This window comes from Panthera onca, chromosome D1 (assembly GCF_046562875.1).
Source record: "Panthera onca isolate mPanOnc1 chromosome D1, mPanOnc1 haplotype 2, whole genome shotgun sequence".
In the NCBI taxonomy this organism is placed as follows: domain Eukaryota; kingdom Metazoa; phylum Chordata; class Mammalia; order Carnivora; family Felidae; genus Panthera; species Panthera onca.
In genome coordinates this window covers 81,924,497-81,951,021 of record NC_138348.1, presented here as the reverse complement: position 1 = coordinate 81,951,021, position 26,525 = coordinate 81,924,497, and positions in this window count along the sequence as shown.

The window sequence follows — 26,525 nt, the reverse complement described above, 5'->3', positions numbered from 1 at the left end:
TGGAATGTTAAAATCCCTGGAGATTCTGATTCACTGAGTCTGGGATAAAGTTCAGGCATATACATTTTTTAGATGCTGCTGGTTAATTCTGATGCAGGTCCTCCTTGTACTATTCCAAGAAACACTGTAGATCATTGTTCAGATAAACATTTATCAATACTATGTATCATGTAGTATATGTACATATGCATATGTTGTAGTATATAAACATATGTTTGCTAAATGCATGGAATGAGTAAGAACTCTATCTTTGAAGTTAGACATTTGTGTTTAGGCCCCAGTTCTTCCTTTTGCTAGCTTTTTCATTTTGGGCTGAATCTTTATTCTCCCTCAGTCTCAGTTTTCTTATCTGTAAAATGAACACACATACTTACCTTCCAAGGTTGTCTTGAAGGTTTATGATTAATGATTAAATTCCTAGAAATATTTATCTACACTTGCTGCCTTTAATTCCTTTCCTCTAATTCTCTTTTCAACTCATATTGTTCTCTGTCCCCATTACACTATGTAACTATTCGTGTTGGAGTCACAAATGACTTCCATATTGCTGAATCTAAAAGTCAGGTCTCAGTCTTCATCCTACTTGACCTATTAGCAGAATTTGTACAGTAGCTGTGCTTCCTCTTCAGTAGAATTTCTTTACATATGTCCTAAGAACCACATTTTCGTGTTTTTTTCTCCACCTTACTATACCTTCTTAGTCTCCTTTGCTCACTTCTTCTCTAATTCCTGATTTATTAGTATTAGAGTACTCCAGGGTTCAATCATTGGTCATCGTCTTTATCTACATTCACTCTCTGGCTTTAGATACCACACCTGATTACTACCAAATTTATATCTCTAGTCTGCACTTTTTTCCTGAACATATCAGAATCGTATATCAAACTGTCTGACCAAATCATATATCTCCACTTTGATATCTTGTAGACACTTTGGATTTAGCATGACTAAAACTGAATACAGATATCCCAAAACCTACTTCATCTATGACCTTCATTTCAGTTTATGATATCTTTATCTTTATAGTTGCTAAGGACAAAAACCTTGGAGTCATGCGTGATATCTTTCTTTATTTCAAACCCAAATCCAATCCCTTAGGAAATCTGTATGTTTCTTTCATTTCTTACCATTTCCACTGTTACCATCGTGATGTGAGTTACAATGATCTTTGGCCCAAAATGCAACAAAAGCCTACCTAATTTGCCTACTTCCACCTTTGCCTCTCTCTTAGTCTATTCTTTACAAGATGACCAGAACAATCCTTTGGTCAAAACCATTCAGTGGCTTTGCATTTCGTTCAAGTAAAAACCAAATTCTCATGATCTTCCAGGCTCTATGATATGCTCTCCATTTCTCCTCTAACCTGATTTTCTCATATCTATGCCCATCCATCCAAACTGGACTCTTTGTTGTTCCTGAAACTAACATGACTACCCTGACTATTCCATCTACCTGGAACATTCTTCCTCCAGGTAGTCTTATTACTTTCTTCTTTACCTTTTTCAAGTCTTTCCTTTAAAGCCACCTGTTGGGGCGCCTAGGTGGCTTGGTCGGTTAAACGTCCAACTTCAGCTCAGGTCATGATCTCACGGTCTGTGAGTTCAAGCCCCGCATCGGGCTCTGTGCTGACCGCTCAGAGCCTGGAGCCTGTTTCAGATTCTGTGTCTCCCTCTCTCTCTGCCCCTCCCCTGTTCATGCTCTGTCTCTCTCTCTCTGTCTCAAAAATAAGTAAACATTAAAAAAAAAGTCACCTGTTTAATGAGACCTCCCCTGACTACCCCACTTAAAACTATAACCTTTACCTTTTCCCTGATTCTCCCTATTTCCCTTCCCATTTTATTTTTATATATAGCGTGTATCACTCCCTATAACATATGCCTTACTTATTATTTCTATTGTTAATAAAGACAATTTAAAACAATTTCATTTAATATATAAGTGATATATCTCTTTCTCCAAATTGGTAACATGTAGAAACGGGTTACACTTTCCTAAGCTTTGTGCTTTATATATACCACTTCATTTAATACTTATGAATGACTATAAAGCAGGTATTATAATTATTACCATCCCAACTTTGAGGTGAGGAACATGATGAATAGAGAAGTCAAGTGACTTACTCAAAGTCACACAGTCATTGAGCTTTGGAATGGGGACTCAAGAACAGGGAGCTTTCTACAGATTCTGCCTTGACAATGCCTTGGGAAAATAATCACTTGGAGTCACACAATCACTCAGTGACTGGTTCTGCTCAAAATAGTGGTTGCTTGATGGCTTATAATTACTTTTAAACAGATGTGTGTCAGATGTGATTGGCCCTTGATTCACTTTTCAGGTAGTTGTTATCATCTTCTTTTCTTTTTAAATTTATAATTTATGTCTTAAATTGCTAAGTATTTATCTCTATTTCCTACATATTTGACTTCTAGATGCTAATCAAGTGCATGCCCTTTCTTTGAAAAATTGTTATACGTATGTGTTATAGGCCTATTGAGTTCTTCCAGGACTATGGACTATTGAGTCCATTTTCTTTTCTTCTATAGAAATAACAGCTTGGCATCAAACAAGCTTTCAAGGAGACCCAGATGGTGAATAGTAATTTTAACAGATCTATTGTTCAGTTTTAAACAGATATCAGTCTGGCCATTAATGAAAGTCAGGAAATTGCTTTACTGTAGTGAAGTACTGTCAAAAGACCATTTATAAATTGTAAGTATATTACTTTTTCAATTAAACTTAAATATGATAATGAATGAAGAGAAAGGTGCACCAGCTCATAATTATAAGAACTTGTATAAACACAAAGGTCAAAAAAACCTCATGAAGATATCAAAGTACTTGTAATTTCTATCAGCAGAAACCTCAAGAGTTCAATGGAAAGGGTCAGTGTTAAATGATTGCCATTATATTTCAATCTAGTTTGCTTGGGTTATTTTAAATCTTTTGACTTATATTGTGGAGGTGTGTTATATACTAGAGATCAAATCTTTTACTGAGTTCAAATTCTGATTGAGGTCATCAGTGATTATGGGAGTACTCATAAATAATATTCCCCATATTCTGGGTTGAGGTTAAGATTTTGAGAGTCCATTAATAATGGTTATTATTATTATTATTATTTTATATTCACTATAGTGGGATAGAATCAAGGTTAGATTGCCCTGAGGAAGATGGAAAAAAATATACTGACTTTGGGATAACTTGGAGAAGGTTAACTGAAAGACTATGATCAAGTACTGAAAACAGTGAATTATAATTATATTATAATTATATATAACATATATTAATATATATTATATTATAATTTAGTTGATTATATTTATAATTATGTATAAAAACTGTAGACTTTTTTTGATTTTTAGCTTAGTACTTATATATGTAACAATGAGTTGATTTTTAAAACTTATTTTGGGATTTGAAGTCACCTATGTGAGCATGTAATTATACTCTGTTGTGTGACATGTGATATCTGAGGGCTCTTTTTATTGATGTATGGGTATATGAAAACTTTTTAGGCAGTTATTTTCTATGGATGATTAATGAACTTCAGAATATGAATTCACAGATAAAACTTGACTCTAATAAGAGTTACATATACTACTGTGCAATGTATAATGTTGTTGCCTCCATGGCATTTATTTATTGCTGTTTTCCTTCTTTCTAATAGAACCTTAGTTTGACTATTCACCTCATTCCTCTAAGATGGGTTCTCATTAATCCAAGCTAGTTAGTATATGATCTTCCTCTGAAGACTACTAGGGACTCAAGGGTTGATGCATGACTTATTTTGACCTTTCAGGTTGTAGAAAAGGATGCATATTCCCCAAGTATGGTAGAGGTCTTTCTCTTTTCCTGTTCAATATGAAACGAAAGCATGAAGTATTAATGTTCAAATATAGCCAAATTGGAATTAAGAGAGGTAACTCAGGATGAAGCTGACACTGATGATAGTTGAGTAGAGAGAAAGACAGAGCCTGTTATCTTTGATAACAGAATTGATCGGCCTAATAGTACTGGACAAATAACATCATACCTCTGGTCTTCCATTAATGTAGATAATCAATATCCTAATCGTTTCAACTTGTTTGAGATTATACTTCATGCTATATTTGCAGCCTGTCTTAGCTTGGGTTGCTGTAACAGAACACTACAGACTGGGTGGCTTAAGCAACAGATTATTTATTACAGTTGTGGAGGCTGTGAAGTCCAAGATTAAGGTGCTAGTAGACTCAGGTCTCAAGAAGAGGATTCTCTCTAGCTAGCAGATGGCTGCCTTCTTACCTTAACCTCACATGCTGACGGAGGAAGCTCTGGTGTCTCTTCTTTTCTTTTAATGATGTTAATCCCATCAAAGGGACCCAATCTTCTTGACGTCATCTAAGACTAAATACCTCCTGAATGCTCCACATTGGAGTTTAGGGTTTTAACATAAATTCTGGAGGGACATATTTAGTGCATCACATTCTGTCTCTGGCTCCCCAAATTCAAGTTCTTCTCACATACAAAATACATTAATTTTATGTCAATAGCCCTAAAACTCTCAACTTGTTCCAGCACCAACTCTAAAGTCCAAAGTCTGAAGTCTAGAGTCTTATCTAAATAAATCTAAATTAGATATGAGTGCAAGTGGAGGCATGATTCATTTTGAGGAAAATTACTCTTCAGCCATTAACCTGTGTGACCAGATAAGTTATGTACTTCCCAAATACAATGATAGTACAGGGATATGATAGGTATTATAATTTCAAAAGGGAGAAATCAGAAGGAAGAAAGGAATGACAAGCCCCAAGCAAGTCCCAAACCTAACAATGCAAATACTTAAGTTCTATGCTTAAGGGGAGAGCAATCCTCTTTGGTTCCATGCTCTTCCTTCAGGACCCACTGAGGTAGCAGACTTGCCTGTGCATCTCTGCCTGGTGGGGGTTATGCCTCCACGACTCTGCTGGACTGGGTTTAGTCCCCCAACACTCCTGGCAGCCCTGCACCCCACAGCTACAGGGAAGTTGTCTCTGGCATATTGAAATTGAGGTGATAGCCCCACATTGAGAAACTGAGAAGGGTGTTCTGATAATTTTTGAATTTGTCTCAAGGGTCATTCTTCCCCTGTCTTGAAGATTGATGCAAGTTTGCATTTGAATACTTTGTCATATAACCTAATCCTGTAGTATCTAAAGAAGTCTGATAGCTTTCCTTCATGCTATAGACTGAATATTTGTGTCTCCTTAAAATTTATATGTTGAAACCTAATCCCCAGTGTTATGATATTTGGAGCGGGGTGGTGCTTTGGGAGGTCATGAATGTGGAGTCCTCATAATGAGATTAGTGTCCTTATGAAAGAGACCCCACAGAAAGCTCCCTCACCCCTTTTGCAATGCGAGGTTACAGTGAAAAGACAGATGTCTATGAACCAGGAAGCAGGCCCTCACCAGACACTGAATCTGTGGTTGACTTGATCTTAGACTTCTCAGGCTCTAGAACTAAGAAACAAATTTGTATTGTTTATAAGACACCCAGACTATGATATTCTGTTCTAGTAGCTCATACTGACTAAGATACCTCATTTTGTCCCATTTATGTCCCCTTCAGTTCAAACTGGCAGTGCTTCCACTGGGATGGCTGATTAGGTCTGTGGTTCACACCTGTGCTAATCTTCTTATCAAATGGCTGTTCAGCCACACTTTTGGTATTCTCTGAAATATGGATAGGCTGAGAATTTTCCAAATCTTTAAGTTCTGGTTTCTTTTTTGCTTAACAATTCCTTCTTAAATTCATTTCTTTCTTCTTGAAATATACTATAAACAGTTAGGAGGAAGCAAGCAACTCCTTCAACACTTTGCTTAGAAATGTCCTCAGCTAAATATCTAATTTTATCAGTCAAAAGTTCTGCCTACCACAAAACACTAGAACACTAACACAATTCAGCTAAGTCTTTCATCATTTTATAACAAGGATCGCCTTTTCTCTGTTGTCCAGTAACATTGGAGACCTCACCAAGAAAGGCTCTCACTATTCATATTTATCCCAACATTCTGTTCCTTATTATTTATGTATTCTCTAAGAAGATGGAAGCTTTCTCTATAGCTCTCTTCTTTTCTTTCTGAGTTCTCACCAGAATCACCTTTAACAGTCCCTTCACAGCAATCTCTACTTACCATGAATTATCAACTTTAATGAGCTTATATAGACTTTAATAAAGTTTTCAGAGAAGAGATGGAAAAGGGCGTTACACTGCAGCAATGTAAACAACTTTAAAAATATTTTAGTTTTTGACAAGTAGTTTTTGTCCTTGGGAGATGTGTGGTAAGTACGTGCAGGTGTATTGTTTGAGAACATGTGAGTGTGTGTGTGTTTGTGCTGTGTGAATGCGTGTTAGTATGTAGTACTTGTTCCAGTAGTTACTCACTAGAAAAGATTGGGCAGATTAAACATATTCATATGTAGTTCACTAAGAGTTTGAGAATATGACTTTATCTGGAGGGTGCCTTCCTTTATCAGCTTGGGTTGGCATAACATAATACCATAGACTGCATAGCTTAAACAGCTTATTCCTCAGAGTTCTGGAGGCTGGGAAGCCAAGATCCCAAGATAACAGCTGATTCCGTTCTTGGAAAGAACACTTTTTCTGTCTTCTCACTGTATCTTAACATGGTGGAAAGAGAGAGCTTTGTTCTCTCTTCATCTTCTTGTACAGACACTAATCCCACTCTCATGACCTCATCTAGACCTAATTACTGTATAAAAGGCCCAATCTCCAAACACCATCACACTGGGGATTAGGGCTTTACCACATGAATTTTCTGGGGATGTAAATATTCAGTCCATAACAGAGGGCTTATGGTTCTATTTGAAAATTGGATTTTCAAAGCCACCCACCATTCTCTGCATGATCTGAGATGTCATAGCCATCATTATTCATTCTATTGGAAGTCACTAACTCCCATCCCTCCCCTCTCCATTCTTATAGACTGCATTGAAAAGACTTGGAGAAAAGTTCTGCATGCTTGGGGGAAGGGGACAGGGAATGGATTCTGGAGTAAGAAAAATCCTTATTTGCAAGGAGTGGAGTCTTCTGGAAGGTAGAATGAGCTCTGCATGGGAAAGTTTAGATAAAGGTACACTTGGAGGCAAAAAAGCTCGGTGCAGAAAATAATTTGTATCTTTTAGGCTTGCTTAATGTTTTTGCAGAGAATATAAGGGCAGAGTGCTGCACACTGTCTTCTCCAGCTAGTACCTGCAGAGGGGAGATGGTGTCCAAATAAGAGTCAGTGTCCAAGAGTTCCAGATGAAGAGCAGCAGCAGAGAGGTGGTCAATGGCTAAGCCAGGAGAAATTGCTGCTCCTGAGGAACTTCTGAGTGGACAGCTTGAGACAGACTTAAAGAAAACTTAACTTTTTAGGGTATTTTAGAGGAAGCTGAATGTTGAAATGAGAGGTGCGGGTGAGGGTGGACATCAGTGCTTGTGTTACATCTATATGTAACCTTGAGTGTGGCAGGATTCCCTCCCATTTTAGGTCTTGAAGCAAAGAATCTTTGTAAAGTTAGAGTAATTTTTGCTGTGACCAACATGCACAGTTTTCTTTGCACCATTTAAAGAAAGAAAGGAAAGGATGCTTTAAGTTGTTCTAACCTGAAATGCAAGTGTTTACTTGGCAAACTGCTTATCTCCCAATAGAAGGTATTGCAAACTTGAGTGCCACCTGAGCTTTGCTGAGAAATACACTGAAGATCTCTCTACTAGATCAGGTTCAGTAAACCTTTTTTTTTTTTTTTTTTTTTTTTTTTGGAAAGAACTAAATAGGGGCGCCTGGGTGGCTCAGTTGGTTATGCGTCTGACTTCGGCTCAGGTCATGATCTCTCAATTTGTGAGTTCGAGCCCCATGATGGGCTCTGTGCTGACAGCTCAGAGCCTGGAGCTGCTTCCGATTCTGTGTTTCTCCATCTCTTGGCCCCTCCCCTTCTCATGTTCTGTGTCTCTCTGTCTCTCAATAATAAATAAACGTTAAAAATTTAATAAAAAAAGAACTAAATAGTAAATATTTTAGGTTTAGGTTTAGCCATAGACACTGTATAAATGAATATGGCTGTGTTCCAATAAAATTTTATTTATGGACACTGACATCTGAATTTCATGTAGATTTCATGTCACATGACATTGTTGTAAAAAATAACTTCTTTCAATCATTTAAAAATGTAAACATTTTTAGCTTATGTGCCACACAAAAATAGGCTGCAGACTGGAATTGGCCCCTAGGCCATAGCTTTCTGACATAACACATGACAGAGGACAATGGGCCTCTCTTCTGTGAAGTGTAAATGCCAGTCTCTTAGTACCAGTTCAGCTTCTTCACTTTTGAGAACAGTTTTTCTTTTTTCTTTTTTTTTTTTTTTTTTTTATTTTTTAATATATGAAATTTACTGTCAAATTGGTTTCCATACAACACCCAGTGCTCATCCCAAAAGGTGCCCTCCTCAATACCCATCACCCACCCTGCCCTCCCTCCCACCCTGCCCTCCCTCCCACCCCCCATCAACCCTCAGTTTGTTCTCAGTTTTTAACAGTCTCTAATGCTTTGGCTCTCTCCCACTCTAACCTCTTTTTTTTTTTTTTTTTTTTTCCTTCCCCTCCCCCATGGGTTTCTGTTATGTTTCTCAGGATCCACATAAGAGTGAAACCATATGGTATCTGTCTTTCTCTGTATGGCTTATTTCACTTAGCATCACACTCTCCAGTTCCATCCATGTTGCTACAAAAGGCCATATTTCATTTTTTCTCATTGCCACGTAGTATTCCATTGTGTATATAAACCACAATTTCTTTATCCATTCATCAGTTGATGGACATTTAGGCTCTTTCCATAATTTGGCTATTGTTGAGAGTGCCGCTATAAACATTGGGGTACAGGTGCCCCTATGCATCAGTACTCCTGTATCCCTTGGATAAATTCCTAGCAGTGCTATTGCTGGGTCATAGGGTAGGTGTATTTTTAATTTTCTGAGGAACCTCCACACTGCTTTCCAGAGCGGCTGCACCAATTTGCATTCCCACCAACACTGCAAGAGGGTTCCTGTTTCTCCACATCCTCTCCAGCATCTATAGTCTCCTGATTTCTTCATTTTGGCCACTCTGACTGGCGTGAGGTGGTATCTGAGTGTGGTTTTGATTTGTATTTCCCTGATAAGGAGCGACGTTGAACATCTTTTCATGTGCCTGAGAACAGTTTTTCTTAACTAAATGACATGTAGAGTACATCCTTCTCACTAAGACAAGGATTAATTTTACTCTGAGAAAACACAGGCTGGTCTGGTAATGAAGAAAGGACCTTTTTCCCATCAACTTGGATTTTGTATTTTGTCCTTTGTGAACAACAGACGGCTCTATTATTGTGTTGAGAAGCATTTTGATCTTCCTTGCCAGACCTGAAACTTGGCTGAATCACAAGAACAACCATACTGGTTGTCCATGGCTGTTCTCTTTGGCACCAGGTGGAATGGTGCCAACTATGATTAAATTATTTTGATTATTGGCCTCCCACTAATGGAAATAATGAGAAGTCTTGCTTGCCAATTCATCGTACCACATATAAAATTGTTTTTGTAAAAATAGCATTATAGTGAATGTGTTACTTTGTATCTTGTTTAGAAAAAAAAACACTTTGCAACATAGCTGGCATTTCTTCATATCACTGATAACATTATTTTAAATGACTATGAGCTATTTCATAAGTGTGAAATAATTTGTCCAGATTCTCTATTGTTGCCTTCTAAGTAGTTGCCAATCTTGTAATATTATAAAAATTGTGTAATGAATTCATTTTAGATAACTTCTTGTGCAGCTTCAGGGTTATTTTTTTAGGATGAGTTCCCAGAAATGGATTTGCTTGAGTAAGCATATATTGAAGTCTTTTGATAAGCGTTACAAAAATACATTCTAAGAAGAGTTACCTCAATCAACTTATATTCCCTTCAGGAATACACGAAAATATCAATTTCTGTGTACTTTTGTCATTAAAATTGTAATTTGTTGGGAAATCATAAACACTTCAATAAAACTTATCTCTCTCTCTATCTCTCCCTATATCATCTATATCTATATCTATATCTATATCATCTCTATCTATATATATCTTTCTCATTGTGAATATTTAATGGGATAGGGACACTGTCTTCTTGATTATTTCCAGTTCCTAGCACAATGCCTGGCATAGAGTAAATATTCAATAAATACAGGTTCAATTAGAAACCAAAGGAAAGAAAACAGATGATATTTCCAATATCTGGGCATGTATTTTACATAGTTCCTTCAATTTTTCAGACTGGTTACTTTGTTACAAAATAGCTTATTAAATTTGTAAGATCTGCTTTTTCAAAGCTATGCTTATTAGTATACTTTTTTCTTTTCTTTTAAAAAATTTTTAAATGTTCATTTATTTCAGAGAGAAAGAGGGAGAGAGACAGAGCACAAGAGGGGGAGAGAGAGGGAGACATAGAATCTGAAGCAGGCTCCAGGCTCTGAGCTGTCAGCACAGAGCTGGACGTGGAGTTCAAACCCACAAACCGTGAGATCAGGACCTAAGGCAAAGTCGGATGCTTAACTAACTGAGCCACCCATGTGTCCCTACTTTTTTTCTAAATATGGCTTACAATGTAGAAGAAAAATGAAATGATTATAGTATATAGTTTTGATTCCATCTTTAGAGAAAATCTTTTGGTTCTACAACCTTTATAATGTTATCATCTCTTTCAATTTTTTTTTTAATTTTATTTTTTACTTTTTTAAATTTACATCCAAATTAGTTAGTATATAGTGCAACAATGATTTCAGAAGTAGAGTCCTTAGTGCCTCTTACCCATTTAGCCCATCCCCCCTCCCACACTCCTCCATAACCCTCAGTTTGTTCTCCATATTTATGAGTCTCTTCTGTTTTGTCCCCCTCCCTGTTTTTATATTATTTTTGTTTCCCTTCCCTTATGTTCATCTGTTTTGTCTCTTAAAGTCCTCATATGAGTGGAGTCATATGATTTTTGTCTTTCTCTGACTAATTTCACTTAGCATAATATCCTCCAGTTCCATCCACATAGTTGCAAATGGCAAGATTTCATTCTTTTTGGTTGACGAGTAATACTCCATTGTGCGTGTGTGTGTGTGTGTGTGTGTGTGTATACACACAACATCTTTATCCATTCGTACATTGATGGACATTTGGGGTCTTTACATACTTTGGTTATTGTTGATAATGTTGCTATAAACATTGGGGTGCATTTGTCCCTTTGAAATAGCACACCTGTTTCCCTTGGATAAATGCTTAGTAGTGCAATTGCTGGGTAGTAGGGGAGTTCTATTTTTAGTTTTTTGAGGAACCTCCATACTGTTTTTCAAAGTGGCTGCACCAGCTTGCATTCCCACCAAAAACGCAAAAGAGATCCTCTTTCTCTGCATCCTCGCCAACATCTGTTGTTGCCCGAGTTGTTAATGTTAGCCATTCTGGCATCTCTTTCTGTTTAAAATCCAATTATGTAGATTATTGGATTATATATATATGTGTGTGTGTGTGTATATATATATATATATATATATACATATACATATACATATATCTATATCTATATCTATATACATATATATATATGTATATATATATATCTCACGGTTTGTGGGTTTGAACTCCACGTCCAGCCCTGTGCTGATAGCTCAGAGCCTGGAGCCTGCTTCAGATTCTATGTCTCCCTCTCTCTCTGCCCCTCCCCCTCTCGTGCTCTGTCTCTCTCCCTCTTTCTCTCTGAAATAAATGAACATTTAAAATTTTCTAAAAGAAAAGAAAAAAGTATACTAATAAGCATAGTTTTGAAAAAGCAGATCTTACAAATTTAATGAGCTATTTTGTAACAAAGTAACCAGTCTGAAGAAAAATACACACACACACACCCCATATATATATATATATATATGGGGTATGTGTGTATCCAAAGAATTAGAAACCTTTTCATTTTTGGATACTTAACATAGGTTGTATAATAGCAAAAATAAATGACCTTGGACAGATCATAAATGGAAATATCCTTGTTGGTTGAGTGCAATTAAGATTTTCCTATTGTAATAGTAATTATAGCTGTGCATTCAAATGAAGAAATGCCTGCAAGGGCAAGATGCTCTCTTTAGATTGATACCCTACTGCTACTTTATTGTTTCAGTTGACTTATAGACCCTGTAGTAGACTAATAGACCCATTATTAACTCAGATGAGTAAAATAATTGTCTATTTACATAGACAAAGCAATTTCTGTCTCCAAGGTCACTTGCAGTTTATAGAAAAGAGAATTTTTTGAAGTTTTATAGAAACAGAACTCAGGTAGAGGCATGGGAAAGAATAACATATTCTCTAGGAGGAATACTTCTATGAAATCCCTCAATTCTGTTATGATGCCTTAAGATGTTCATCTCACTAAAGAAGTCATTACTGTTTTGTTAATTGATATGCAGAAAGCATAAAGAAACGTACCAGGTCTTTTCTGACCACAGTGATATGAAACTAGAATCAGTAGTAGCAGGAGAGCTGAAAAATTTACAGATACATGAAAATTAAACAACACATTCCTGAACAAGTGGGTCAAAGAAGAAATCAAAAGGAAAAAAAAATACCCTGAAACAAATGAAAATGGAAACTCAAAATACCAAACTTAGGGGATGCTGGAGAAGTACTGCTAAGAGGGAAGTTCATAACTATTAATCTCCATCTTCATCTTTCTCCTACTTGTGCTGTCTCCCTCTCTCTAAAATAAAATTTAAAAAGCGTACATTCAGAAAAAAAATTCAAAAAATCCAATAGCCTACCTTTATACCTCAAGAACTAGAAATTAAGAAAAACTAAGCCCAAAGTTAGCAGAAGGAAAAAAAAAACGAAGGCCAGAGGCCACTCTTTCTAGTAGCTAGCTTTATTTAGAAAGTTTTATATTCTAATACCAGTCTCCTGGAGGTCATAAATTTCCACTATATCACATTCTTTGGTTTTAGGCTCAAGCAATAATGGAAAAGGTCCAAAATTGAAATACAAAAACCAAAAGTTTTTTCTTAAGTGTGTAGGAAATTCATCTTATGTCAAAACTTTCATTTTTATGTGATAGATTTGTAGTTTTTATGATTCTATATTATGTCTATTTTATAGACATAAAATATAAAGTCTATATGAAAGTCTATTTTATGACTTTGTGTGGCTATTTAAACACTTTGCTGTAAAAATATTAATGCATTTTTAAAGTTTATTTATTTTGCGAGAGATAGCAGGTATGTGTGTGTGTGAGAGTGAGCAGGGGAGGGGCAGAGAAAGGGACAGAGAGAATCCCAAGCAGGCTCTGTGCTGTCAGCACAGAGCTCAATGCAGGGCTTGATCTCACCAACTGTGAGATCATGACCTGAGTGGAAACCAAGAGTTGGACACTTAACTGACTGAGCCACCCCGGTGTTCCTTAGTGTGTTTAATTATGGGGCTCCCCAGACCCTGTGGGGGATGTTACATAATTATAATAAAAGCACAAATTATGTTTATAATATCTGAAAGAATACGAATTTTAAAAAAAATGTAGTCTTCGGTTTTAGGACTCTGATTGGACCTTTGTTGGCTTTTGTGGAATATCATCTCTTAGTTTAGTGTGCAAGACTGAGAACTAGAATCATAAGAAGATAGGAAGATATACATTTTGAGAATAGAAAAGACTTATTTTCTTTCCTACGTTAATTTATCATTCCCATCCTCCATGATAATTTCCCATGATAATAAGTGGACTTTTAGAACATATGGTTGGTATTGGCTCCTTCTGAACTAAAGCTGTGGTTGACATCAGTCGGAGCTGCGAAAGTGAGGTTAGGTTTAAGGCATCATCCAGAAAAATTCTGTCATTGGAACAAAGCACTGCATCTCTGGAGTCTATTCAAGACTATTTTTATGTAGTCTTCTTTTTTTCTTCTTCCAGAAGCAGGATCATGGTGATTTCTAGTCCATAATCACGGAAAAATTCCTTGCTTTAATTTACTTTGGTGGCCCAGGCATTAGAAATGTAGACTCACTCTTGGTTGGCTGAACTATTAATTTAGCTCTTGAAACAAATCTTAAATTAATATTTGGGCAATTTCTAATTCAATGACTCAAAATCATACATGGGAAACATTATCAGCTTAATATCTGGTATTTCAAAGGGATCATGACAACATTCTTTAGAAAATTATTTTAGACCTTGAACCTCTGTTTTTTCATCTGTGAATGGTATGAATAATAATAATCCTTCTTCAACTTGTTGCAAAGATTAAATGAATTAAAATATCAAATGAATTAATATATAGTAAGACATTGGAATAATGCCTGGAACATATGAGTGATGATGAATAACATTTCTTACACCTTCCAAACTTGTCAGATTTGTCCTTACGCTAAATTTACTTGTACCTTCTCCTTGTACCATGGAATGACTCCCGCCCCCATCATTTCTATATAAATAAGTCTTTCCTTTTGTCCAACCAAACTTTCTCTTGTGCTGAGATAATTTTCTCTTGTTTTATTTTAGTTTTGTTATTAGTTTTTGAACTTAAATCTACTTACCGTGTCTTTTTTAAGGTGCCTTGGAGTCAACCTTATTATCAAAAATATTTCAGTTTTGAATTTTTAATTATAGAATAAAGGCTTTTTATTCTTATTTTAAAAATAAAGGATCATATATCAACAGTAAGCAGCAATTTTGTTGATAATATTTTTGTGGAAAAAGGATTTTTTTTTGAACTCTTATTATGCCAATGGGTAACATTAGCTCTGACTAGGGAATTGTACTGTTTTTTATCATTTAACTCAGATGATTCCTCTTTATATTTGTGTACTGATATTTTGTTTACAGGATTTAATATATGTAATTACATGTGATCCTTACTACCTGGTAAAATGGATATTGACATCATCTTTACTTCTCACAGGACAGGTTGAGTAATTTGTCAAAACTAAGCTGTTAAGACACAAAATTGGAACTCCTTGCCCTTATGACTCCATGTCCTAGGTCCTGAATCTCTTTCTCAATTCCCTTTTCAAAAAGGATGAATATTGATAAGTGCCAATTATCTAAAACATAAGGAGGTTATGGTATACTATGTATCCTGAAATAAAATTCTAAATACTTTCTTAATAATCATCCTAAGTAAAGTCTTATATTAGAATGTTATAACAAGGGCACCTGGGTTGCTCAGTTGGTTAAGCATCTGAGTCTTGATTTCAGCTCAGGTCATGATCTCATGGGATTTGTGGGATTGAGCCCCATGTTGGGCTACATGTTGACAGCATGGAGCCTGCTTGGAATTCTCTCTCCCTCTCTCTCTCTCTGCCCCTCCCCTACTTGGGCACTTTCACTCTCTCTCTCTCAAAATAAATAAATAAATAAATAAACATTAAAAAATAAAATAAGAAAGTTATTATAGAGGAAGAGTTAAGATGGTGGAGTAGGGCAACCCTGGGCTTGTCTTACCCCTTGAACACAGCTAGATCAACATCAAATTATTTGAACACCTAGGAAATTGATCTGAGGATTAAAAGAACAATCTGCACAATTTGAGGGAGAGAACATGGCAGGTATGTGGTGAGGGAGGGGTATTGGGTGAGAGAAAAGCTATGGTGTCATGGAAGAGTGGGAGCACTTTTTGCAAAGAAGAGAAAGAGAGGAGAGAGACAGCAGCACGAGAAAGAGCAGCACGTCAGGTTCGCACAAGAAAAGCATTCCTTCTGACAGTAGCTAGAGAGAAAGTGAAAAAAAAAAGAGTGAAAACATGCACAGGGGATTGCACAAGAAAACTGATCCCCAAAATAATTGATGGGGAAAAAGGAGAGGGTTTCAATACTACCAGTTTTTTATAAACAGCAGAGAGGAGAGTATGAAGTTTCTGTAGGTCAGCTTTTGACAGTGCTCTAGTGAGAAAGGAAGCAGGCAGCAGGGTCTGAGATCACCTGGGTCAAATGGGGGAGAAGTAGTTCCACTGCTTGGAGTGCATTTGGTAGAGGGATATGATGTCTTTGTGGGCAAAAGACCCAGAGGGCACTATAGAGCTGTCCCATTTGCCAGTATAGGAACAAAGTTACTGGCTGAGGGCAGCAAACCTTCGTGCCTGTTGTGTGTTGGCGATTTACCGTCAACTCCTGGCCACTGCTGCTGCTGCGCAGTTGCGTGACCATTTTCAGGGACAAGCTGGCACTGACCAGAGAGCAGCAAGACCCTCTGCCAGAGGAGCGCCAGTCCAAGCTGTGAGGGTCCCTGAAGTGTGGGGTTTTGAAACACAGCCCCACCTAGGGGCGCCTGGGTGGTTCAGTCCGTTAAGTGTCGACTTTGGCTCAGGTCAAAGTCACCGTTTGTGGGTTCAGGCCCTGGGTCGGGCTTTGTGCTGACAGCTCAGAGCCCGCAGCCTGCTTCCAATTCTGTGTCTTCCTCCCACTCTGCCCCTCCCTCGCTCATACTCTGTCTCTCTCTCTCAAAGAAAAATAAATGTTAAACAAATTTTTTAAAGAAACACAGCCCCACCGAAAATAAAATCTAGGAAGGCAGTGCTGCCTGGCAGATAGCTCAGACACAGATGGGGAAAAGCAGGTATCTGATTGAAGCAGGGGACATAGGAGGAGTGATTGATCTGTGAGCGTGTGAACTTCTCTCTCCAGAGACTAGAGAGCAGAGTGAAGTCATTTTCATACCTAGCCCACCAGCACCGATGGATCTCAGTGAGCTAAACAGTGCCACCAAGTGGAGAATGGAGCAGTTCCACCAAGCCCCTGCTCCCCTGTGCCCTCCAAGCACATCTCCACTAAGACAAATCAGCCTAAGAATCAGAGCAGCAGGCCCCTCCCCTAGAAGACCAGCACAAATTCTTTGCACCTACTAAGTCTACTGATCATAGAGTGCTACAAAACTTCAGTTGTAGATGAAACAGGATCTAGCTTTCTTTGGGTGTTTGTTTTGTTTCTGTTTTTATTTTTTTCCCTGCATACAGAGAGAACAGATTTTTAATTTAATTTATTTATATTTTGATTTGTTATTTTTTTCTTTCTCTTTTTTCTTTTTTCTATCAAGCTTCTCTTAATGAGTAGACAAAAACACACCAAGTTTCTAGTTTCCTTTATTTTAAAAATTTTTAATTTTTAAAACTTAAAAAAATATTTTATTATTATTTTTTTCTCCAAAATGACAAGACAAAGGGATTCACTCCAAAAGAAAGAACAAGAAGAAATGATGGCCAGAGATTTAATAAATAAAGATATAAGTAAGATGGTTGAACTAGAATTTAAAACAGTTATAAGGATTCTAGCTGGGCATGAAAAAAGCATAGAAGACACTAGAGAATCACTGTAGAGATAAAAGATATAAATCTAGTCAGGGTGAAATTAAAAATGCTATAACTGAGATGCAAACCTGAAAGGATACCATGACAGCGAGGATGGGTGAAGAAGAGGAATGAAGTACTGATATAGAAGATAAAATTATGGAAAATAATGAAGCTGAAAAGAAGACAGAAACAAAGGTAATGGATCATGCTGGTAGACTTAGGGAACTCAGAGACTTTTTAAAACAGAATAACATTCATATCATGGGAGTCTCAGAGTATGAAGAAAGAGAAAAAAGGGCAGAAGGTTTTTGTGAGCAAATTATAGCTGAAAACTTCCCTAATCTGGGGAAGGACACAGACATTAAAATTCAAGAAGCAAAGAGAACTCCCATTAAATTAAACAAAAGCTGGCCATAACCAAGGCATATCATAGTCAAATTCACAAAATACATAGACAAGGAAAGAATCCTGAAAGAAGCAAGGAAAAAAGTCCTTAACCTACAAGGGAAGGCATATCAGGTTTGTAGCAGATCTGTCCACAGAAACTTGGCAGGCCATAAAGGAGCAGGACATAGTCTACATGCTGAATGGGAAACATATGAGCCAAGAATTCTTTATCTGGAAAGGCTGTCATTCAGAATACAAGAAATGAAGAGTATCCCAGACAAACAAAAACTAAAGGACTTTGCAACCACTAAACCAACCTTGCAAGAAATATTAAGGGGGACTTTTTAAATGGGAGAAAAAAGATCATAAGCAACAAAGACTAGAAAGGTGTATCGCCAGAAACACCAACTTTATAGGTAACAAAATGGCACTAAACATATCTTCCTATAATCATCCTAAATGTAAATGAACTAAATGCTCCAATCAAAAGATATAGGGAATCAGAATTTGACAAAAATAGAAATAAATAAGACCCTTTTATGTGCTGCTTACAAGAGACTCATTTGAGACCTGAAGACACCTGCAGATAGAAAGTGAGGGGATGGAGAGCTATCCATCAATGTTAATGGACACCAAAAGAAAACTGGAGTAGCCATACTTATATCAGACAAGCTAGATTTTAAACCAAAGACTAAAACAAGACACGAAGAAGGGCATTATATCATAATTAAGGGGTCTATCCATCAAGAAGATCTAACAGTTGTGGGGCGCCTGGGTGGCTCAGTCGGTTGAGCGTCCGGCTTCAGCTCGGGTCATGATCTCACGGTTTGTGAGTTCGAGCCCCGCATTGGGCTCTGTGCTGACAGCTCAGAGCCTGGAGCCAGTTTCCGATTCTGTGTCTCCCTTTCTCTCTCTGCTCTTCCCCTGCTCGTGCTCGCTCTCTCTCAAAAATAAACATTAAAAAAAAAATTAAAAAAAAAGAAGATCTAACAGTTGTAATAATTTATGCCCCCAACTTGAAACACCCAAATATATAAATCAGTTAATAACAAACATACAGGCATTCATTGACAATAAGACAATAATGGTAGTGGAATTTAATACCCCACTTACATCAATGGACAGATAATCAATAAGGAAACAATGGCTTTGAATGACAAACTGGACTGGATGGACTTAACAGATATATTCAGAATATTTCATCCGAAAACAGCAGAATACATATTCTTTTCAAGTGCACACAGAACATTCTTCAGAATAGATTACATACTGATCACAAATCAGACCTTAATACATACAAAAAGAGATCTTACCATGCATATTTTCAGACCACAACGCTATAAAACTTGAAGTCAACCCCAAGAAAAAATTTGGAAAGACCACACATACTTGGAGGTTGAAGAACATCCTATTAAAAAATGAATGGTTTAACCAGGAAATTAAAGAGGAAATAAAAAGTACATGGAGGCAAATTAAAGTGAAACACAAACAGTTCAAGATATTTGGGATGCAGCCAAGGTTGTCCTAAGAAGAAAGTACATTGCAGTTCAGGCCTATCTCAAGGAGCCAGAAAGGTCCCAAATACACAACTTAACCTTAAACTTAAAGGAGCTAGAACAGGAACCGCAAACAAAGTCTAAAGCCAGCAGAAGAAGGGAAATAATAAAGACTGGAGAAAAAGTAAACAATATAGAAAAAAAAACACAGTATAACAAATCAATGAAACTAAGAGCTGGCTCTTTGAGAGAATTACTATAATTGAAACCCCCCTAGCCAGACTTATCAAAAAGAAAAATGAAAGGGCCCAAATAAATAAAATCACAAATAAAAAGGGAGAGATCACAGCCAACACCACCGAAATACAATTATAAGATAATATTATGAAAAATTATATGCCAAATAACTAGGCAATCTGGAAGAAATGGATAAATTCCTAGAAACATACAAACTACCAAAACTGAAACAGGAAGAAATAGAAAATTTGAACAGACCTATAATCAGCAAAGAAATTGAAACAGTAACCCAAAATCTCCCAACAAACAAAAGTCCAGGGTGAGATAGCTTTCCAGGAGAATTCTATCAGATATTTAAAAAAGAGTTAATACCTATTTTTCTCAAATGTTCCAAAAAATAGAAATGGAAAGAAAAATTTTAAACTCATTATACAAGGCCAGCATTATTTTGATTCCAAAACCAGGCAAAAACCTCACTAAGAAGGTGAGTTACAGGCCAATATCTCTGATGAATCTGGATGTAAAAATTCCCAACGAGATACTAGCAAATCAAATTCAACAGTACATTAAAAGAATCATTCACCATGATCAAGTAGGATTTATTCCTGGGCTGCTAGGATGGCTTAATACTTGCACATCAATCAAAGAAAGGGTAAGAACCATATGATGCTTTCAATAGATGCAGGGAAAGCATTAGACAAAATACAGCATTCCTTCTTGATAAAAACCCTCAACAAAGTACAGTTAGAAGGAACATATCTCAACATCATAAAGGCCATACACAAAAAAACCCACAGCTAATATAATCCTCAATGGGGAAAAACTGAGAGCTTTTCCTCTACTATTAGGAACAAGACAGGGATATCAACTCTCACCATTGTTATTCAACATAGTACTGGAAGTCCTAGCCTCAGCAATCCAATAACAAAAAGAAATGAAAGGCATCCATATCAACAAGGGAAAAGTCAAACTTTAATTATTCACAGATGACATGATATTCTATATAGAAAACTTCAAAGACTCCACCAAAATATTGCTAGAGCTAATAAATGAATTCAGTAAAGTTGCAGGATACAGAATCAACATACAGAATCCGTTGTATTTGTACACACGAGTAATGAAGTGGCAAAAAGAGAAATCTAGGAATCTCTTTCAGTTACAATTACCAAAACTCATAAGATACCTAGAAATAAACCTAAGTAAAGAGGTAAAACTTTTATACTCTGAACAATATAGAAATCTTACAAAGAAATTGAAGAGGACACAAAAAATGGAAAAGCATCTCATGCTGGTGGGTTGGAAGAACAAATATTGTTAAAATGTCTATATTACCCAAAGCAATCTACACATTTAGTGCAATCCCTATCAAAATATCACTAGCATTTTTCACAGAGCTAGAATAAAAAAGTCCCAAAATTTGTATGGAAACACAAAAGACTCCAAATAGCCAAAGCAATCCTGAAAAAGAAAAACAAAACTGGTGGTGTCATGATTCCGGATTTCAAGCTCTATTACAAAGCTGTAGTCATCAAGACAGTATGGTATCAGCACAAAACAGACACATAGATTAATGGAACAGAATAAAAAACCAAAAAATGTACCCAAAACTGTATGGTGAACTGATCTACAAGGCAGAAAGAATTCAATGGAAAGAAGACAGTTGCTTTAACAAATGGTGTTGGCAAAACTGAACAACGACATGCATAACTATGAAACTGGACCACTTTCTTACACTATACACAAAAATAAACTCAAAATGGATGAAAGACCTAAATGTGAGACAGGAAACCATCAGAATCTTAGAGGAGACCATAGACAGCAACCTCTTTGACCTCAGCCACAGCAACTTCTTACTAGACATGTTACTGAAAGCAAGGGAAACAGGAGCAAACATGAACTATTGGGACTTCATCGAGATGAAAATAAACTACACAGCAAAGGAAATAATCACTAAAAATAAAAGTCAGCCTATGAAATGGGGAAAGATAGTTTCAAATGACATATCTCATAAAGGGTTAGTATCCAAAATCTATAAAGGAGTCATCAGACTCATCTCCCCCAAAACAAATAATCCAGTTAAGAAATGGGCAGAAGACATGAACAGACAATTTTCCAGAGAAGACATCATGATTAACAGACACATGAAAAGATGCTCAACCTTACTCATCATCAGGGAAATACAAATAAAAATCACGATGAGATACCAGCTCACACCTGTCAGAATGGCTAAAATGAACAACATGAACAAAAACAGGTATTGGTGAAGATGCAGAGAAAGGGGAATCTTCTTGCACTACTGGTGGAAATGCAAACTGGTGCAGCCACTCTGGTGAACAGTATGGAGGTTCCTCAAAAACGTTAAAAATAGAACTACCCTAATATCCAGCAATTGCACTACTAGGCATTTACCCAAAGGATACAAAAATACAGATTCCCCCATGGGGTAAATGGGGGTACATGCACCCCAAATGTTTATAGCAGCATTATTACAATAGCCAAATGATGGAAAGAGACCAAATGCCCATCAAATGATGAAAGGATAAAGAAGATGTGAGAAAGAGAGAGAAAGAGAGAATACAATATTATTCAGTCATCAAAAAGAATGAAATCTTGCCATTTGCAATGACGTGGATGCAGCTAAAATGTATTATGCTAAGTGAAATAAGTCAGTCAGAGAAAGACAAATACCATATGATTCACTCATATGTGGAATTTAAGAAACAAAACAGATGAAAATATGAGGGTGGGAGGCAGAGAGAGAGGGAAACAAATCATGACAAACTCTTAAAGATAGAGAACAAACTGATTGATGGAGGGAGGTGGATAGGGGATGGGCTAGATGGGTGAATGATTTTAAGGAGGACACTTGTTCTGATGAGCACTGAGTGCTGTATGCATCACGAATAACTGAATTCTACTCCTGAAACCAATATTGCCCTGGGTGTAACTAACTAGAATTTAAATAAAAATTTGAAAAAAAAAAAAGAAAGTTATAATAATTCCTATCCCATTAAAGCCATCATAGGAGGGGGGAGTTTATTTTTGTTATGGAAAATAAACCCCCTGCAAGACAATGTAAAGCTTGTTGGTAAACACAGATCTTATAGCTCTATTCTAATACTGATCTTTTGGTAAAAATTTCAATCTGAGGAGAAGAAAAATTTCATTTTTATTTACTTTTATTTTTTGTTTATTTATTTATTTTGAGAGAAAAAAGAGAGAGAGCCTCACAAGTGGGGGGACGGGCAGAGAGAGAGAGAGAGAGAGAGAGAGAGAATTCCAAGTAGGCTCCACGCTGTCAGCACAGAGCCCAATGTAGGGCTGAAACTCATGAAATGTGAGATCATGTCTTGGGCTGAAATCAAGAGTTGGATTCTGAAACAACTGAGCCACCCAAGTGCCCCAGAAGTTTTATTATTTAAAGAAGTATTTTTTGGAATTTAGATTTTTGATTTTTCCTCTAGCCACAAAATGAGCCTAAGTATATCTCATAAAGTAGAATTTATATATGTAGATACACTGTGCGGTTTTGTCTCTTGTGCCTGTGCTCAGAGGCAAATGTATCTTAAAATTATTAATAAGAATTGCAGACTTCCTGTCCTGAGCACCTCCATCAAATGGTCCAGCCCCAAAGTGCATCACCCTGGTGAAATGAGGTAGTTGACCAAATGTATGTCTTGCTTAACACTCAGTGTTTTCTTAAGGATGGCTCCAATAGACTTCTTTTTCTGTTACCGTGCTATAAAATGTTTACTGAAGGACACTCAAAATTCCTTTTAGGATGTAGCTCTGGAAACAGAGAATGTTACTAATGTAGAGAGACTTGATGTGGATGTGAGGTCAATAAGAACTAATTGAAACATAAAACTCATATGTTTTTCAGGGTCATTCTGGTATAATTTTTGCTTACTTATTACTGATCTCCCTAACTCACTTATCAATTCTTTGAGGACCAGTCTTATTGATCTCTATATTTACAGATCCTAGCACAGAGCTTGGCACAGAATGAGTATTTAGGAAATACTTGCTGAATGGATATAGTCCAAAAAAAAAAAAGAACCCCAGGATTTGATAAAACTCCTTATTTTTTATTTTATTTTAAGAAGTGGTTATAATGTTACTTCTTTGTATAGCAAAGAATGCAAAGTAAGTTTCTGAGGAGGGTAGGGTAAGAGGCAGAAATATTGATCTGAAGTACATGCAGGATTCTGTTAAGTTACAGAGAAGTATTTAACCCAGCTTGGGTAGAAAGGTGTGTGTGTGTGTGTGTGTGTGTGTGTGTGTGTGTGTGTGTGTTGCCTCCTGAAGAAAGTGATACTTGAGATTTGAAGGGTATAGAGTCATTAGCCAGGTATAGAAGGTAGGAAGGTATATCTCATGGCAGGAACAGCAAAAACAATGAGGGTGATATGTGAAGTGAAGGAGGAAACCCTCTGCTTCTCTGTGGTTTGTCTTACTCTCCACCCCTTTATATTATTTTCTCGAGTATTCATCTAAGTCTTCAAGAATTTTGTATGTATTGTATCTCCAACATTTCTATGGTATTCCTTATTCTTAGTTTTATTTTTGTCATACTTCATATTTTTTAATCCTCAATTCCCTGTTACATTTTATTTTTTTTTATTTAATGTGTTTTAGCTTTTAACAATAACCTTTTATGTTCTTTACACTGATGGCTTTTGATCCTCTAATCCTGTTGACATTTATCTTTAATTTCACCTTTTTTAGCCTATTATTTAAAACTCCTAAACTCTTATCTTTATTTGCATTCATGTATTCATTCTTAATTTCTATTTTTTTCCTAGTCCACTCTCAATTTTAGCTTTAATGTTTCCTAATTTTGTAATCCACTCTTTTTTTTGAATATTTTTTCCTTATCTCTTAACATCCTGCTTTAATTTTGTTTGTTTTCAGAGTGGCAGCAGGAAGCGTGGCCATGAGGGTGACAGCAAGGACATACCTATTTATTGAGGAGGCTGGCAGCTTCCTTGCCAGCTGTAGTGACGCCACTCTAAACCCGATGCACTATCACCCTCAGTTCCATATGCATCCTCTTCCTGGTCAGTCCCAGACATCTAACCTGTCAATAAATCTAGACTGGAGTCCCAAACTTGCTGATGTTCATCTCCTGATCACTTTACCTAAAGTAGTCATTTTTCTATGAACTAAAATATTTGTAAACACTGTTCAGTGTAACATGTCTATGTGCAAAGTTCTCTGTCACCTGGCCAGCAGTAGAACTCTCATGTACTGTAAACTATAGACTCACCCCTGGGTCCTTGAATGTGTTAAAATGTGAAGCCTTACGTTCAAGGGGAGAAATGAAGTTGTGCACTGGGGTGTGCTCTTTGGGCTGCAGAGCTTAACTGGAGAAGGGTGCCTAAAGTTGATGCAGTGGTGTCATCCTGAGAGTTGCAGAATGAAGTCTTCTAAGTGAAACCAGGAACCATAGGGTTAATGAGGTTGAAACTAGTTGAAAAGTTAAAGCTTGTTTTTCAGAGAACTGTTTCTCCCTAATCAACTATTGTTTCTTTTCAGACTCCACTAACAAATCCATTAGCTGTCTCTGCAGAAGCCTGGATTCCAGGTCAACTGATGTGGTTCCTTCTGGCCTATGCACTAACAAGAATCTGCATTCCTTGCCCCAGATAAGAGCCCATGACCCCATCCAGTTTATGCCCATAGCCTCTTCTCATTGTCCTAAGATAACCTCCTGATGTCAGGGATTAAGTTTTGCTTTGTTGTGTTGTTAAGTCTCTACCCCAAAGTGAACATGGGGTATGTGTTACATACATGTTTGCTCTATCTGTATGCTCCATCTTTTCTTATGAATAGACATAAGTTTCCCTACCCTTTTCATTAACTGGTATGTAACCTCAACTCCTATGTTTATTAAAAAAAACTTGTTCCAACTTGTCAGGAAGGCAGATTTGGGAATGCTCCCCTGTCTTCTTGCTGAGCTGCTCTTCTGATAATAAAACTTTCTCTGCTTCAAACCTGGTGACTCAGAGATTGCCTTACTGTGCATCAGACACAGGAATCTGATTTCAGAGTTCAGTAACACACTCACTGCTCCCATGCCCTGCTTTTGTTCACGGTTGCCAGGCACTGCTCCACTGTGTGTTGGGTTGGGTCACAGAAAAAGAGTGGAATGAAAGAAAAACAATGTACTCTTACCTACATGAATATGACTTCCCATGCCCATTTTAGATTTGTTATTTTTGCTTTTATAAAAGTCCTTTTCTTCATAAAGTCAATTTTCTTGGAATTCCTTGAGTTTTTTTTCTTTGTGTGTGTATATTATATAAGAAACCCATACCTACTCCAAAGTCATAGAGATAACCTGTATTTTCTTCTAAAAGTTGTAAATGTGTAAAGTCACAGAACTTCAGAGAAAGCTCTTTTTGTCAAAACCAGCACCCTGATAGGGAAAAAGTGGAACCTGACACCTGGGATATCTGAGTAGATGTACTTGAAATCTTGAATTCCTAAGTTCTCCTGAATCCTTTTGGACTGCAAAAGTATCCCACTCATTCCTTTGGAAGACACAGCATCCTCTCCTTGCTTGAAGACTAAGCAAATTCCTCCAAAGAGACCAATGCCCTGTCTGACAATCCTTCACCTCAGGCACTGACCTCACTTCTGACCACCATACCACCAATAATGTAAAATCTTAGCATAAACTAATCAGGCAAATGTTAGGACTGCTAAGGGAGAGAGATTATACACTAAAAGAGCTATGGTACCTAGTTAACGTAAACTGGCAAGAAGAAGAGTTGACCCTGATGGTGCTGGACACTTGGGGCAACTATAAGAGAACAATGTCAATCTAGGACACTCTATGCATTGAATTCCTGGCTTGGGCTGTGGGTTATTGTTTTAACATGTTGCTGAAAAAGGCTCTCGAGTGCATGGAAAAAAAACAATAATTCTCATAGATGAAATAAAGATACCAGAACTGCTATGGATAACTGTGAAGGAGGGAATTAAAAGTCTCAGAGCATTGGTCTTGCTCAGTTGGGCCTATTTTGCTGACAGTTTTCCTTGGAAGTACCCAAAGATCACTCCAT